At 38.6% G+C, this 18,831-nt stretch overlaps 1 pseudogene; it reads left to right on the forward strand.

Annotated features, from left to right (window-relative positions):
* The first annotated feature begins 17,569 nt into the window (after window positions 1-17,569).
* On the forward strand, window positions 17,570-18,132 carry LOC119048953 (60S ribosomal protein L9-like; annotated as a pseudogene).
* Window positions 18,133-18,831: the final 699 nt, after the last annotated feature.

Genomic DNA, 18,831 nt, shown 5'->3' on the forward strand with positions numbered 1-18,831 from the left:
AAAGAAAATTAGATTAAATCCTTAAATTAAATTCCAGATTAAAAAAAGATCCTAGTAGAAAATGTACCAGTATGGCTTGCTATTAAGATCTAATATTTTCCCAATTGTGTAGCAATGGGGGTTGGGGGAGCATCCCTCAGGCCCTCTCATGAAAAGATTTGGATAAACGGCTTAAATAGACAGTGTGTGAAGCTGCCTCTGTAACATCAAAATTACCTCCAACTTAATTTTACTCATTCAAAGAAAGAAATTACTTTATTTTTAAGTTAAGATGAGGTTCCTTTGTAATATAATAATTGGCAGCCGACATTATTTAGCTTCATATGCAGTAATACTAAATGTATTTTGTGGGTTATTAAATTGGTGGGATCATTAAGACCTTGGAGAATAAAAAGAGACAATTGCTTTATTTTCCTCCTGCTTTCCTCTGTGACTTGAATTTTCAGATTTTATTTACAAAGTGACTTTTGTATTGAAAAGAAAATAAAAATTATGATTTTTACCCGGAAAGACTGTGAAAGCAAAGTTAATACAGTAAAATAAAAAAGTGAACCAGAGTAAGATGTTTGATTTCCATTTCATCCACTTATCCTTTCTATAGAAGAGAAGAAAAATGGATATTTACCTTGAATATCAGAGAGTTTGACATGTTCTTACCTAAATATGTCTTCAGGAGAACATTTTCAAAATTCTTATATAAACATCTCCCTATGAACACTTTTCTAAGGGTTATTTTTAACTAAACCTACGAGCTCTGTGAGAGGGAGTCACTTTGCCTTTCTAGGAAGCACTCAGCTCACACAAAATAGCTCATCCTGAAAACACAGCTGTAATGCTAAACAATTTTAACAAAATTGGGGGACATTAAAATTATAAAGAATAGTGAATACAAATATGTTATATAAGGACAAAGTAAGAATGATATTTGAGAAGGAAGAGTTTATTTCTGATCCTACAGAGAACAAAGGGAAATCCAAGAAGAGTTCTTTGAACATGAGACTCAGACCTGCAGCCTTACAGAAAACACAGATATGCACAAATCACCCTTCATCAAATCATCTCAGTGGTTCAGTCCACATGCCTTTAATATATGCACTGTCTCCACTCCACCACTGTTGATTCCTCTATATTACTGTAAACTGAATTTTTATTATTTATGTATATGATTCTCATTATTCTACTATAACTGCTCTCAGGGAAAACAATGCCCCCCTGCCCCAATTAATGTCTTTTTCCTCTTCTCCCTCATTATTCTAGTTGTCCTCTCAGCAGAAAAATATTATAGATGCTGCTCCTTCCTTGGTCATAGCCTGTTTCTGGTCTCCCTTACACATAGAGAGAAGTCTTTATCGTTCTTTGTAGATCACTTGCTAAATCTACGTGTGAGTACTGCTCTGGTCCCAAGTAACATAGAAGGAGTGTAGTGAACCAGCACTGGTAAAGAATTTGCAGTTTGAATCAACTGAGTTTGTATCTTCAATGGGTTAAATATTCTCCACAAAAGTATATATGTTTTCAAAAGGAAGAAACTAGAATACTGGTATCAAAAATACTGCTTTTTTCTCAGCAAAGGGGAATTCTCAAGAGTAATACTTCCTATGAGGACTGAGTTCATTTTTATACACACTGAAACAATGACATCACCACACCGCCATCTTCTTCCCTGTCTGTCACCTCCCATTACGGGAGACCTGCCTCCCTGCTTGTATCCCTTTCTGCTCACCCAGCCCCACCCTACTTCCTTGGGCCCTCCTCGGCAGCAGCCTCTATTCCTTCTACTGACTCTCTTACTGAGCCTTTAGGTCTCAGATTATCTGTGGCTTCTTCTGGGGAACTTCCTAGCCAGGCCATGTTGATTCATGCTGCTTTTCAATGCTCACCAATACCCCACATGCATTTCTATGGTTTACTCGACAGACTTTATTAAAACCCTCAGATTCTATGTCAGTTTCTCCCCCAGCTCTGTGAGCCCCAGAGGGCAATGGTGGTCTCCTATTTAGTTTTTTGTCCATTGGCCTCGACATAATGTTTGACCTATAATAAATGGTCTGTAAATATCTGAATCCATAAATAGATAAATGAATAAACAAATACTGAATTTAAGATTCCTGATGATACTATCCTAAAATTCATCATCAATGAGATTAAGTTTAGTAAACACATAATCCATTTTTTGGACTTCAAAAACTGTCCACCACAATCTTATTAATGTGTACTTCTATCTTTTTACTATGACTACTGATTAATCAACTTTATACATTGATATTCTTTGGAGTGGTTTACTGCACACAGCATGTCATTTTGTTTACAGAGTCTCGAAGAAAGATACTGTGAACAAGGTCATGCATCCCCTCCCTGGAAGGGTTTGATAAATCTGAGTGCTCACAGGACAGAGATATTATAAAATATCAGCAGAGGTGGAATGACGGATTCAAATGAAAGGCAAGATCAATTTCAAATCAGCCAGACAGCAAATTTCAACAACATGTTCTGTTATGTCAACTCAGGTGCCATTAGAAAAAGAAGGGTGATTTTCAAAGTTTTGTTTTATTGCTGAAAAAGTCACACTTTTTTTTTAATCCAGTGCGGTAACTTAGGCAAAGTAATCCATTTACCTCAACAATTCTATCTAACAGGCTTGTGTCTGAGACTGCATGGACAACCCTCCTCGTTACTGATGTCACCACTAGGACAGGACATCAGTAACTTACTAAAAATTCTATTCTAAAAGAATTTTTCAGGGGCCCATTTTCTGGGAGCCTCAAGTATTTTATAACTTGAAAATATAATGAATAATGTAAAAGATATCAGATAAAATAAATATGGGTTGTGATCATAAGATTAAATTCCACCTTCAAATATCTCCTTTTTTCCTTAGCTATGTCCTGTAAAAGTTGTTTTCTCAGGCAAAAAGACCAGTTTGGTCAATGTAGGCACCAGAGTATAAGGACTTCTAAACAAAAAAAAAAAATGTGTTGGTGCCTTAGCCATCTAAACAACTGCCTCAAATTTCGTATTTTTGTTCTGTTTGCTGAGACATTTGAACAAAACTTGTGCATCTCACACTGAAGTTGGTCATTTGTATCCAGCCCACTGTAGAACCTGAACAGGGACCAGGAGACAGACAGAACTGAGAACATTTCATTATCAGAAGGGAGAAGAGCACTATATTCAGCATGACTTAAAGAAAAGTTTATTTCATACTTACTATGGAGGCTTATATTTATAATTACTAGGTTGAGCTGTTTTCTCCAACTTAATCATTTAAAGGATGCTATTTTATCGTATTTTCTTAATCATTTAAAGACTGCTATCTTGTCATAAATTGTATTTCCTTAGGATCAGGAACATATGGCTTTTAAGAATTTCTCTTTTGAGCCAGATAAATACATTATTGTGTAGTGATGAACATTAAATCATGATTTTATGTCTTTTCATATTCTATAAAAGAAGACAGACCTTTAATAGAGGAAAAGAAATGAAAAAGAAAGAATTGATTAGGTATAAAATTCACAGTGACTGCATGTATCATGAGTGGAACATATTCATTAAATACAATTGTGGCATAATTTGTTTCTTAAGGAAGTAATAGAGGAATGCACTGTGGAAAGAATACTGGGTGAGATGAGAATGTTATTCAGGTTATCCTCATAATCAAACAGATAGAACTGCTCTACATGAGAGAATCGCAGGTCTGTAACAGACTCAAACACAAAACTACCAAAATAGTATTATGACTTTTTTTCACCAGTTGCAAAAAAAATGACTGATTTGTTTAATTTCAGCAAAATAACCACTCTTAATGTTTGTGTTCCTCTTCTGTAAACAGGTAGAACTGTAGCATGTAATTCACCAGACCAAATGAAGTGAATCACAAACTACACAGATATTGTTAAAGATAAAAAATGGTTATATCTCAGTGCATAATAGAAAAGCTGCATCATCTACACAGTTACACTGGCAGGCTTTAGCACAGTTATATGGGTAATGAATTTCCTTTTATTTGTTTAAAAAAAACAAAAATCCAGAATTGTGTATAAAAAGGACTTTTTTTTAATTGTATAGAAGCTCTTATGAAATATGATTCTGTCTACTTTTTAAAAAACCTATAGCTGCAAAGGTTTTATTTAAAAGATTTTTAAAAAGCAGAAACTTTCAAAAAATAAAAATCATTCTAAAATCTCAATATCCAGATACCATTACTGCTGTCATAGATATGTATACACAATGCAAAGCATATTTTTAAAATAGTATTACAGGTACTGTGGTACAACAAATAACTTTCAGCTAACTTTTTTCCACTTAATATTATATAATGTCCTTTTTAAATCAATACAAACAGGTCCACCTGCTTCTTTAAAAAATCCTAGAGTGATATAAATAGTAATTAATTTGACTACTGCCCTCTTAACGGACCTTTTAGATTAGCCCAATATACTGTTACCACTGACAATGTTACAGTAGGTACCTTTCTATATGCTCATATTGTATGTGCATTTTAAATTTTGAGAAATTATCAAATCAGCCAAATGTATAGGATTATTTTTCTCCACATTTTGTCATTACTGAGAATCTTAACTACTCTAATCTTAGCAAGTTTGACAAGCAAAATCAATGCCATGGTTTTCATCTACATTTATTGTTAGGGACACCAAATGATCTTTTAAGGTAATGTTAGGATTCCTCTGCCAAATTGTCTATTGGTCTGGTCATTGCTTATTTTTAAGCAATTAGATTTATCATTAATGGAGTTCATGAAAACCTATGAGGAAAAGTACTGTTGTGGACTGAATGTATATCTCTCCAAAAATTTCGTGTATGGAAGCCCTAACTCCGGTGTGACTGCATTCGGAGTAAAGAAATGATTAAGGTTAAATGAGGTCCTAAGGATGGGGCTCTGATTCAATACCACTGATGTCCAATTAAGAGACACCAGGTCCATCACCCTCTGCACACATGCACCAAGCAAGGTAAGGCCATGTGAGGACACAGAAAGAAGGCAGCTGTCTACAAGCCAGGCAGAGGTCCCTCACTGAAGACCAAATTAACCAGAACCTTCCTGTTGGATTTCTAGCCTCCAGAACTGTGGGAAAATAAATCTCTATCATCTAAGCCACCTAGTCTATCACATTTTGATCAATATTTGATATTTTGGATCCTAATTCAGTCAAAATTGGTGAGCATATTAGTTTTCTGTGCTGCATAACATACTACCACAAACATAGCACTTTAAAACTACACTCATGTATCGTGTATTATTGTGGTTTCCATAGGTCAGAAGTTCAGTCACAGCCTACCTGGGTTCTCTGCTTCAGGATCTCCCCAGGCTAAAATCCAGGTGTCCGCCAGGACAGTGGTTTCCTCAGACACCTGAATGGGAAAGCATGATTCCAAACACTCTCAGGATGTGAGCGTAATTATTTTCTTGCAGTTGTAAGTCTGAGCTTTTTTTCTTTCTGTTAATGAAGGGTCATTCTCAGCTGCTACAGGCCACCCCTGGTTCCTTGTTACGTGGCCTTCTCCACAGGACCTCTCACAGTATGGTATTTTCATTCTTCAAAACGGTGATACAGAGAGTTCCCTATTTCAGGGAGAGCTCAGTTCCTGCTTTAAGGGTCTTCATTTCTTTTTAAAGTCCCCGTCCAAGGATACTTTTTTCATTGCTTTTAGAGAGAGAGGAAAGGAAAGAAGGGACACAGAGAAACACTGACGTGAAAAACCTTGACTGGCTGCCTCCTGGGACTTTCACATGCCTGGACGAGGACCCACAATCTAGATAGGTGCCCTGACCAGGAACTGGACCTGCAACCCTCTGGTTAAGGGATGACACTTCAACCAACTGAGCCACACCAACCACACCAAGGGTCTTCATTTGATTAAGCCAGATCCACCCAGGAACATCTCTCTTCTGATTAACATGAAATCAACCGATTTGACACCTTAAAACTGCATCTGTAACAATCCCTTCACCTTTTCCAGATTCTCATGGACAGAAGCAAGGCACAAGGCCCACCTGGACTCAAAGGGAGAATTACACGGGGTGTGGACACAAGAAAGGGGGAGCAGGAATCATGGAGTATGTCCTGAAGTATGATCATCAGAGTGAGTATTTTGTGTTTTCCTTTAACTCTGAAATCAATGTCTTTTTTCACTAACTTCTGACAATCTGTGCTGTGGAATTCTAGGAACAGCAAAGGTGGTCATCTAGGAGCTATGGGAGAAGAACAGAAAGAGTACAGTAACAGGAAATGAGAGGTGATTGGAGAATGGGAGAGTTACGCATGCAGTGAATAGAAGAGTTATGTTGAATAATGACTTTATGTGAAAGAAAAGGGAATGAGTTTTAGCTCTCTCTCATACCACATCCAGTCTTACTATGTGAGAAAACTCCACGTTTCTCAATTTTATTTTCCTCTCAATAAGGCACCCAGTTTTTCTTGCCAATGACGGTACCATCATAGTGCCTCTTATTCATCCTTCATGCCCCAGCTGAAGTGAGAAATTACATTGTCTGACACCAATTTGTTTCTTCCTCCCTCACAGTTTGAAGACTGAGCCTCATACGTATAAGTCAGAGAATCTCCCAGCCACTTGAGACTACAGCAAGTCCCTGACACTACACCTTGGGGTAGTAGAGAACCTTCTCCAATATCTGCAGACATTAAGTGCTTCCACCCTAGGACCTCTCTGCCTGAGTCTCCATTGAGATTTTCTGTATTCAATCTCCTTTCACATCACCCTCTGCAAGTCTCTCTTCACATTATTCTGAGATTACTGAACTCAGTGGTAATTTTAAAGGGAGAAAGAGAATGTTTTCAAGGTGGAGATAAAGGGTGTGCTTACATGATAGGAATTTACACAATTTGATTGTAAACATGATGACCCTATTAAAATGCTTGCCAGCTTCACTTCATCTCGCCTCACACAACATCATCTCACTGGGCCTCTATTCTCTTTGTCTCATCAGTTGTTTATATCTTTTGTCCATTTCAAATGAGAAAGGAAAACATAAAAGCATCAAAAAAATATCTGATTTCCCCATACTGAGCAGCTCTTAATGGTGATTTGATGTTGTGGACACTCATGTCCTGGTATTTTGCCTCCCAGCTTACTTTGCCTATTAATGTATTTCCCTTAAAATATTTCCTTCCAAGACTTCCGCCAAGATGGAGGAATAGGTGGAAGCACTGCGCCTTCTCACACAACCAAGTTTAAAAACAACAAAGTTTTAGCAACAAAAACACAGCCAAACCACAGAAAATTGAACTACACGAAAGTCTGACAACGAACCCTTCAGCCAAACCAGTAAGAGGGGCAGAGCCAGCAGCAGAGCGGGGTCAGGCTGGAAAGATCCACCGAACCAACCAGGCATGTCGGCAGCTGTGGGTGGATCCCAGGTGTGGAGTAACAGGCAGACGTATGGAGGGCTGACCACAGTCACATAGTCAAGCGCAGATAAACCGGTGAAGGAGCAAAGCGGTGAGACAGACCGTGCAGGCCCCAGTGGCAGAAAGTGGCAGAAAGTGACAGAGGGGACTGCCATTGTCCCTCTCTGACCCCGCCTCCACATACAGCGTCACAAACCAGCAACTTGGGTGGCCCCGCCCTGGTGAACACCTCCTCGTACATAACAGGCATGAACAGATCAAAATATGGTTCAAGAACAACTCAGAGCCCTAGAGCCGATAAATCTAACCGATAAAGAAATAGCCAAACTTTCAGATGCACAGTTTAAAACACTGGTGATCAGGATGCTCACAGAACTGGTTGATTTTAGTCACAAATTAGAGGAACATATGAAGGCTAAACTAATTAAAATGAATGGAAATGTACAGGAAACCAATAGTGATGGAAAGGAAACTGGGACTCAAATCAAAGGAGTGATTTGAATTTCCAGAAAGAGGAAAAAAATGACCAAACAGAAAAGGATGAAGAAACAAGAGGAGAGGCTTAGGAACCTCCAGGACATCTTTAAACATTCCAACATCCGAATTATAGGAGTACCAAAAGGGGAAGAGGAACACCCACGAGTGGAAAACTTATTTGAACAAATAATAAAGGAGAATTTCCCCAATCTGGCAAAGGAAATAGACTTCCAGGAAATCCAGGAACCTCAGAGAGTCCCAAAGAAGTTGGACCCAAGAGACTTCCGCCAAGATGGAGGTGTAGGTGGAACCACCTTGCCTCTGTGCACAACCAAATCTAAGAACAACTATTTTTAACAACAATAAACACAACCAAGCTACACAGAAAATCGACAATACGGAGTCCAAAGACAACTAAATGCTCAGCTAAACCGGTAAGAGGAGCAAAGCCAGCAGCGGAGCAGGTTGGCAAGAAAAAATCCCCGAACGGCTGGTGCACGAGCAGCCGAAGGCGCAGATCACGGGCTGGCTACGGGAGCGCACAGGGAAGACGTGCAGTGGGCTGTCTGCGGTCGGTCGCACATCTGCCTGCGGTTAAACCACTGAGGAGGGGAGCCTGCACGGGGCAGCAGGCTTGCACAATTACGATCGGATAAACAGGCCCAGGGCGAGTGGTGTGACTGGACGCACAGGGCTAGCGGGGAGGACCGCCATTGCTCCCTCTCTGACCACGCCCCCACACACAGCTTCACAAACCAGCGACCTGGGTCGCCCCGTCCTGGTAAACAACTAAGGCTTCGCTCCGCTCACTTAACGGCACGAATAGACCAAAAATGGCTCTAGGACAACTCAGAGCCCCAGAACCGATCAATCTAAGTGATGAAGAAATGGCCAGTCTTTCAGATACACAGTTCGAAACACTGGTTATCAGGATCCTTACAGAACTGGTTGATTTTAGTCACAAATTAGAGAAATGTATGGAAGCTAAACTAATTGAAATGAATGGTAATACAAAGGAAACCAATAGTAATGGAAAGGAGATTGGGACTCAAATCAAGGGAGTGGACCAGAAGGAAGAAAAAAATGATCAAACAGAAAAGAATGAAGAAATAAGAATTCAGAAAACTGAGGAGAAGCTTAGGAACCTCCAGGACATCTTTAAACGTTCCAACATTCGAATAATAGGGGTACCAGAAGGGGAAGAGTCATGAGTGGAAACCTTATTTGAACAAATAATAAAAGAGAACTTCCCCATTCTGGCAGAGGAAATAGACTTCCAGGAAATCCAGGAAGCTCAGAGAGTCCCAAAGAAGTTGGACCCAAGGAGGAACACACCAAGGCACATCATCATTACATTAGCCAAGATTAAAACGAAGGAGAGAATCCTAGAAGCAGCAAGAGATAAGGGGACAGTCACCTACAAAGGAGTTCCCATCAGACTGTCAGCTGATTTCTCAAAAGAGACCTTACAGGCAAGAAGGGGCTGGAAAGAGGTATTCCAAGTCATGAAAACCAAAGACCTACAACCAAGATTGCTCTACCCAGCAAACTTTTCATTTAGAATGGAAGGGCAGATAAAGTGCTTCTCAGATAAGACCAAATTCAAGGAGTTCATCATCACCAAGCCCTTATTCTATGAAATGTTAAAGGGACTTACCTAAGAAAAAGAAGATAAAAAAGATAAACAGTGAAAGGACAGCAAACTCACAGTTAGTAACAACCACACCTAAAACAAAAGCAAACTAAGAGGACAGCTAGATCAGGAGCAGAACCATAGAAATGAAGATCACATGGAGGGTTAGCAACAGGGGAGTGGGAGGAGGAGATGGGGGGAGAAGGTACAGAAAATAAGTAGCATAGACAGTAGATAGAAAATAGATAGGGGGGAGGGTAAGAATAGTAGGGGAAATAGAGAATCTAAATAATTTGAGACACGTGTTCATGAACTAAAGGGGGAAATGGGGGGGTGTGCAGGGTGGAGGGGAATGGAGGGGGGGAACAGAACAAATGTAATGGCATAATCAATAAAAAAGTTTGAAAAAAAAAAAGAAGTTGGACCCAAGAAGGAACATACCAAGGCACATCATAATTACATTACCCAAGATTAAAATGAAGGAGAGAATTCTAGAAGCAGCAAGAGATAAGGGAACAGTCATCTACAAAGGAGTTCCCATCAGACTGTCAGCTCATTTCTCAAAAGAGACCTTACAGGCAAGAACGGGCTGGAAAGAAGTATTCCAAATCATGAAATCCAAAGACCTACATCCAAGATTGATCTATCCAGCACAGCTTTCATTTAGAATGGAAGGGCAGATAAAGTGTTTCTCAGATAAGATCAAATTCAAAAAGTTCATCATCATCAAGCCATTATTATACAAAATGTTAAAGGGACTTACCTAAGAAAAAGAAGATGAAAAAGATGAACAGTGAAAGGACAGCAAACTCACAGTTATTAAGAACCACACCTAAAACAAAAACAAACTAAGAGGATAGCTAGATCAGGAGCAGAACCATAGAAATGAAGATCACATGGAGGGTTAGCAACAGGGGAGTGGGAGAAGGAGAAGGGGGGAAAAGGTACAGAAAATAAGTAGCATAGATGATAGAAAATACATGGGGGGAGGGCAAGAATAGTATGGGAAATATAGAATCTAAAGAACTTGAGACATGTGGTCATAAACTAAAGGGGGGAATGGTGGGTGAGGGGTGTGCAGGGTGGAGGGAAATGAAGGGAGGAAATAGAACGGTAATGGCATAATCAATAAAATATATTTAAAAAAATTTTTTTAATTTCCTTCCATAAATGGAGACCTCATGCTTGTTGTCAAGATAATAAAAGTTACATACTAGGGGCATGTTTATACTCTTCCTATACTGGAGCTTCCGGGGGGTGCTTATGCAATATGTCTTACTCATCTTAGGAACACCCAGCCCAGCTCGTGTCCATCAAGCCTTCCACACTTATGTGCTGATCAGAAGAAAGATATATTGAAACTTAGCAAGTTCACACAGTAAATGTTATATGAGTGTAACCTGGGTTCCTTGTTAAATTTCAGAAACTTTTATTTCCTTCAATGTTTGCAGGGCTTCAGGAACATGGAACTTCAAAAAAAAAGTAGCATGAAATACATCATATTATAGCACACACCACACTCCCAGACCTAGCATCTCCAGTACACATCATTGTATATGACACATCACATCTCAGAACACACCGTCCACACACCACGTAATCAACTACTGCCATATTGTACATGGTACCCTGAACACTGCATGCCACAGCACGCACATGCACCCACACTTACGCACCACCTCTATCATCCTAGTACATCAAACTATACCACAGAGCACAACACACACTACACCACACACCCCACCCTCCACATCAACCATCCCCAACCAGCCACATCACACTAGCCACTCTACACACCATGCCACTTCCAACACACCACGGCACACACCATCCCTCCCTTACCATCATAATATACCACATCTATCCATCCCACACCAAACATGCAAATACAAATTATCCGAATGCTGTATATTTGGTTCTAGCTTAATCCTAAGTAAAAACAGGGAATGCTAAAACTCAAGGACATCTCATCTACTGCTGTTTTATGGCATTTGAATGTTGACCTAAATAAAAATTATGGACTTCAGGAAGATATTTATATCCATATTTATAAAATATGAAGTTACAAGTAAAACTGGAGTTATATAAGTAAGCCAGAAAACTGAGATGGGAAAGGAAAACTAAAGTTGAATACTGATATTTGGTGGATAATCAGGCTCTTAAGATAAAGTTTGGTATACTGGTTTGTCCACTAATCACTCTTCTCAGACCAATAGCATTTATCATAATATGAATAATACTTTGCTTGCCTTGTCTTTTAACCTAGTTGATAAAGGTAGGATCAAATATTCTGCTTGTTTGCTCAGAATTTCTCCTAGCACCTGGCACACTGTAGGCATTCAAATGATTTTTATTGAATCATGGCTTTGAAGAGGGATATTATGTTGTTATTATAAAAGTAATTAAAACATAATTTCAAGATACATCTGATGTGCTCTAAGTCTAAAAAAATTAAATAATATTGTTAGGGGACTTTTCAAGGCCTTGCTCCCTCAGTCATTCTCATTCCCTTGCAAATTTATGGGAAATTTTAGGGCATTTAATTTTAAACAGACTTGTGTAACAGACTTCAAGTTAAATAAAAGTAGATTTCCCTGGGATTTAAAACTGTTTTTCAGGAACATGTATAAAGGACACATGGACAAAACCAAAGAGGGGATAGGATCAAGGGTGGGAAGTGGAGGTGGCTAGAGTCGGGGGAGTGGTAGGAGGAAAATGGAGGAAATTGTATTTGAACAACAATAAAAAATATGAAAAAAAATTTTTAAGTGGGTAACTTTCTAATCAATTATGCATATAGTTCACTTGACTTGTCCTTCACAGCAGAGAATTTCTAATGGTGTTTAAAGTTGGGAAAGCCATGAACAGTCTTTCCACCATATGCTATCGTTTTCTTTAATTACAGTCCTATTTGGTTTCTTAATGAAGTAAAAATAAAATCCAATATATAAATGTTATGACATTTAGGGATATCTAATTCATGTTCTCATCCTATGATTGATTTTCCTTAATGAAGAATTAGAGTGGGTTAAAGCCTATAAAACCAAATATGTTCTAAGCCCTTCAACATATCAGTTTTCAAATAATTGTGTTTCCCTCTTTTTTCAAAGCCATTCAAGTACAGCATTTTATAGCTCCTATGAGGCCATCATCTTGAGCACAGGTATCTTCATGAAAATGCAATCAATGTAATTTATCATGCACTTGAATTTGAAAAAGACCAGTTTGAACTGCACATTAACTCTGAAGCCAACCACACTGAGTCTTATTTATTGTGCACATACTTTTCTGTCACCTCACTGTATTCTTCTCTATCTCATGAGTTAGCTAATGAAAAATGAGACAAGAAATGGCATAAAATATCTCCACTAAATTGTAAAATTTGAAACCTATATTGCCTAATATTAAATAGTGATTATAAGTATTTTAGTTTGAGCAATCATGTATTACAATATAGGTTTGAAATTGTATATGCTTAAGAACATTTGAATATAAAATAATAGTTTGAGAATATTTTAATACACAAACTGAAAGTGAGGTAGTTCTGTTTTTGTGTTGTTACTCTTGATTTAACCTTTCAAAATATCCTAGGAAATGGCTAGTTAAACCATAACCAGTATATGTTTTCCCTCTATGTATTGTGTTGTAATAGATATGTCAACAGGAGCAGCAGACAGAACTCTACAATTACTCCCTATGATCCACACCTTTGTATAGCCCCGTCCTGTTGAGTGTGGAAGGTACTGAAGAATATGACAGAATATGATTAAGTTGTGTTATGTATGACAGTTGACTTTTGAAAAGGGCGATGATCCCCCCTGGGCCTGACCTAATCAGATGAGGTCTAAACACAGACTAGACTGTGCCTAGAGAAGGAGATGTGGAAGGTGGGGGGATTTGACTTGAGAGTTTCTGTTGCTGGCTTTGGAGATGAAGAGGGCCACATGAAAAATTATCTCACAATATATCACAGCCTAAATGAGTGATAAAACTGCAAACACTTAACAATAATATATGAGAAAATATCTATAATCTGGGTTATACAAAATCTTCTTGGATACAAGAATAACACCAATAATATCATCCAAAAAATTTTAAAAATGGAGTTTATCAAAATTAAAGACATTTGTGTTTTAGAAATCATTAAGAAAATTTAAAGATAAACATCAAACTAGTATAAAATTGAAAAATCTAACATCTCATAAAGGAATTATATCAAAATAACTATAAAAATTTATTTTATTTTTATATATTTTATTGATAATGCCATTACAGTTGTCCCATTTCCCCCCTTCATTCCCCTCCACCCTGCACACCCCTTCCCCATCGACATTCCCTCCTTTAGTTCATGCCCATGCATCATAAGTTCTTTAGCTTCTACACTTCCCACACTACTCTTGCCCTCCCCCTGTCTATTTTCTCCTCACCCTCTATGCTACTTATTCTCTGTACCTTCTTCCCCCTTCTCCTCTTCCCACTTTCCTGTTGCTAACCCTCCACGTGATTTCCATTTCTATGGTTCTGCTCCTGATCTAGCTGTCCTCTTAGATTGCTTTTGTTTTAGGTGTGGTTCTTAATAACTGTGAGTTTGCTGTCCTTTCACTGTTCATATTTTTTATCTTCTTTTTCTTAGATAAGTCCCTTTAACATTTTGTATAATAATGGCTTGGTGATGATGAACTCTTTGAACTTGACTTTATCTGCAAAGCACTTTATCTGCCCTTCCATTCTAAATGAAAGCTGTGCTGGATAGATCAATCTTGGATGTAGGTCTTTGGATTTCATGACTTGGAATACTTCTTTCCAGCCCCTTCTTGCCTGTAAAGTCTCTTTTGAGAAATCAGCTGACAGTCTGATGAGAACTCCTTTGTAGGTGACTGTCCCCTTACCTCTTGCTGCTTCTAGAATTCTCTCCTTCATTTTAATCTTGGCTGATGTAATTATGCCAAGGTGTGTTCCTCCTTGGGTCCACCTTCTCTGGGACTCTCTGAGCTTCCTGGGCTTCCTGGAAGTCTATTTCCTTTGCCAGATTGGGGAAATTCTCCTTTATTATTTGGTCAAATAAGTTTTCCACTTGTTGCTCTTCCTTTTCTGCTTCTGCTACCCCTATAGTTAGAATATTGGAATGTTTAAAGATGTCCTGGAGGTTCCTAAGCCTCACCTCATTTTTTTTTTAATTCTTATTTCTTCATTCTTTTCTGTTTGGTTGTTTCTTTCTTCCTTCTGGTCCACTCCCTTGATTTAAGTCTTAATTTTCTTTCCATCACTATTGGTTCCCTGTGCATTTTCCTACATTTCCCTAAGTATAGCCTTCATTTATTCATCTAATTTGTGACCAAAATCAACCAATTCTGTGAACATCCTGATCACGAGTGCTTTGAACTGTGCATCTGATAGACTGGCTATCTCTTGGTCGCTTAGAAGTGTTGGCTCTGGGGCTTTGAGTTGTTCTTCTGCTTGAGCCATAATGTTTTGGTCTGTTCGCATCTGTTACATATGAGGGGCGAAAGCTTAGGTGTTCACTGGGGCTGGTCAGCCCAGTCCCTGGATTGTGATGCTATATGTGGGGGTGGGGTCAGAGAGAGAGCAATGGCATTTGTTCCACACTCTCTCGGATTTCAGTCCCCTCTGCTGCTTCCCAAAAGCAAATTGGGCCTTTCTGGTGCTGGTTCCTGGATGGGTGGGCTTGTGTATGTTCTAGGACTCTGTGGGTCTCTCCAACAAACTCTCCTGTGAGGCTGGGAGTCTCTCCTGGCACCTCAGCCCCCACAACTCTTTTCAGTTGTTGCTTTTAGGCTTTATTTCCTGTTGCTGGGGCCCTGGGTTGCCCATTCTGTCTCACTGCCCATTTTTTGCCTGGTTTATCTGCATGTGAATATATGTCCTCAGTCAGCCAGAGGCCTTGCACACCTCACTGGGTTTGCTCGTTTCTTCCCCACACCCAGGGTCTGCCAACCACCACTTTTTCCTGCCTCAACCCCTTTCCACTGGCCACTAACTCCGCGCCTCTTACAGGTCTGGATGAATGGTTGTCAGACTTCCATACAGTTCAATTTTCTGTCTGTTCTAGTTGTGTTTTTGTCCCTAAATCTTTGATGTCCCTAAATTTGGGTTTGCCAGGAGGCACAGTATTTCCACTTATGCCTCCATCTTGGCCAGCAGTCCTATTTTATTTTATTTTATTTATTTTATTTATTTTATTTATCTTATTTAATTTATTTTATTTTATTTATTTTATTTATTTTATTTTATTTATTTTACTTATTATTTTATTTTATTTTATTTTATTTTTTATTTTATTTACCTTTTTTAAAAAATTTATTTAGTTATTTTTCAAATACAGGGTTTTTTTTGTCAATTTCTCCCATCCCAGCCCCACCTCCGCCCCATCTCCCCCCCTCCCTCCCATTCCCCCCCCCCCCCCACAGTCCTCATCCCTGTGTCTTTCATACTTGTTCTTCAAAATCCCTCCCCGTTTTTCCCCTTAAATTCCCTTCCCTCTCCCCTCTGGTCGCTGCCCACTTGTTCTCTATTTTAGTGTCTTTGTTTTTATTCTATTTGCTTGTTTATTTTGTTATTTAGCTTCCTGTTAAAGGTGAGATCCTATGGTATTTGTCCTTCAATGCCTGGCCTATTTCACTCAGCATAATGCTTTCCAGTTCCATCCATGTTGTTGCAAAGGGTAGTAGCTCCTTCTTTCACTCTGCTTCATAGAATTCCATTGTGTATATGTACCACAATTTTTTGATCCATTCATTTACTGACGGGCACCTAGGTTGCTTCCAGCTCTTGGCTATTGTAAATTGTGCTGCTATGAACATTGTGGTGCATAGGTTCTTTGAAATTGATGTTTTAGGATTCTTGGGATATAATCCTAGCAGCGGAATTGCTGGGTCAAAAGGCAGGTCGATTTTTATTTTTCTGAGAAAATTCCATACTGTTTTCCATAATGGTTGTACCAGTCTGCTATCCCACCAACATTGAACTAAGGACCCCTTTTCCCCACAACCTCTCCAACATTTGTTGTTTGTTGCTTATTTTATTTTAATTGTTGTTCAAGTACAGTTTTCTGTCTTTTACTCTCATCCCAGCCCACCCCCCTAGCCCTCCCTATCTCCCTCCCATTTACTGTAAAGAATTCTTAAAACTAAAAATAAGAAAATAACTTAATTAAAATGAACAAAAGTGTTGAATTGACATTTTACCAAAAGGAGATCAATAAATGGCTAATAAGCACATAAATGATAGTATCATTCATCATTAGGGAAAGCTAAATTAGTATTACAATGTGGTATCACTTCACACCCCCTAGAATGACTATAGTTAAGATATTTTTTTCAAAAAAAAGAGAATAAATTTTAGAAAGAATGTGGAAGAAATGGAAGTCACACTTATTCCTGGTAGAAATTAAAACAATTTTGCCACTTTGAAAAACTATCGGTTGTTTCTTAAACATCTAAACTTAAACTTCCATTTCCCCCATAACCCATCAATTCTACTTCTAGGAATCTACACAAGATAAATGAAATCATATGTTCACACAAATACTTATAAATTAATATTTCCAGTAGCACTATAATGCTCAAAATGTAAAAACAACCAAAATATCCATGTGCTGATGGATGGGTAAATAAAATGTTGCACATCCATATATGGAATATTACTCATCAATAAAATTAATGAACTACTGCTACAAGCAAAGCACAGATGAACCCCAAGTACTATGCTAAGTAAGAAAGCCCACCACAAAAGACCACACATTATATTATATGCTTCCATTTATAGGAAATGTTTCTATTTATAGGAAACGTCTAGAAAAGGAATATCTATAGAGGCGGAGGGCAGATTCTTGTTTGTCTGGGGGTGGGGCGGGAAATGAGATAGACTCCAAATGGCATGAGGAATCTTCCTGAGGAGACAAAAATGTGAGATTACGTTGCTACTTTTAAAATTTGTAAACTTATGTAAAATCATTGTACACATAAACTGGGTAAAATTTATGGTTTGTGTTTACGGTATGTAAACATCTCAATAACGCCATCTTTAAAACAATCTCACATCTACTGCAAGGATGAAGACCATTCTCAGCAATCAGACTGTCGACGGCCCAGAAAGTGTTAACATCACTCTGAAGGGACACACAGTTATTGTGAAGGGCCCCAGAGGAACCCTTTGGAGGGGCTACAATCACATCTCCTTGGGAAGAAAAAGAGGCTCCGGGTTGACAAATTGGTGGAGAAACAGAAAGGAACTGGCCACTGTTTACAGGACCTGCAGCAGCCATGCACAAAACAGGACCCAGGGTGTCACATTGGGCTCCCGTTACAAGATGAGGTCTGTACACACTCACTGTCCCATCAACACCGTTATTCAGGAGATTGGTTCTCTTGTTGAAATCAAAATTTTCTTGGGCAAAAAATACATCCGCAGGGTTCAGATGAGGTCAGACATTGCTTATTCAGTATCTCAAGCCTAGAAAGATGCATTGGTTCTTGAAGGAAATGATCCTGAATTTTATCACATTCAGCTGCTTTGATTGAGCAAGTCACAACAGGTAAAAACAAGGATATCAGAAAATTCTTGGATGGTATCTGTATTTGTGAAAAAGGAACAGTCCAGCAGGTTGATGAATAATATCTAAATTGTCCAACCATAGAAATAGCAATATGCCAAATGATTCCTCTCATTTACATGCAGTATTTTAAAAATGCAATAAAAGCATTGAAAAAAATCACACAGGTAGTAAGTGTTACACAGATAGTAACTTGCAAATGTAGGCATGTCTGTCTTCATGGCCAAAGCTACACCAATGGCTTCCCTAAATATATCGAGGTCCATGAGATCTATTTTTGGCCTTAGAGTAAGTACTCTAAAGTGCTTTCCTGCATTTGAAGCATTTTGTATTTCTGCTGGTTATCACAACAACACGGCTGTGTATGTCAACGAAGGCATGCCGCACTTGTTGTTAGTGGTGTTAACAGCAGTATACTTTAGGGGTATGGTACACATGCTAAAGACTGATTACTGACTAATACTGAAGGTGGGAGAACAACTGGATATTAAATCAGACTTACAGTGGAACTTTTATTATTAATAGAGGCATAGGTAATACTGCGAAACACTGCCAATGCAAGAGGTTGGCTGAGATAAGGTCACCGATCAAAATACAACATGATTTTTGCAAACACATTTACATAGCTATTGGAAGCATTTCTTTTCCCTGAGGAATACTAATAAACATTCTCAGTCTTTTATCAGTAGAAATATTAATTAGACACACATTAGAGAATTTGTTAGAAGTTTCTCTTTGCCTTGGACTTAACTAAGCCACCT

The sequence above is a fragment of the Artibeus jamaicensis genome, unplaced genomic scaffold (assembly GCF_021234435.1).
Source record: "Artibeus jamaicensis isolate MK-2021 breed Jamaican fruit bat unplaced genomic scaffold, CSHL_Jam_final contig_464, whole genome shotgun sequence".
Lineage (NCBI taxonomy): Eukaryota > Metazoa > Chordata > Mammalia > Chiroptera > Phyllostomidae > Artibeus > Artibeus jamaicensis.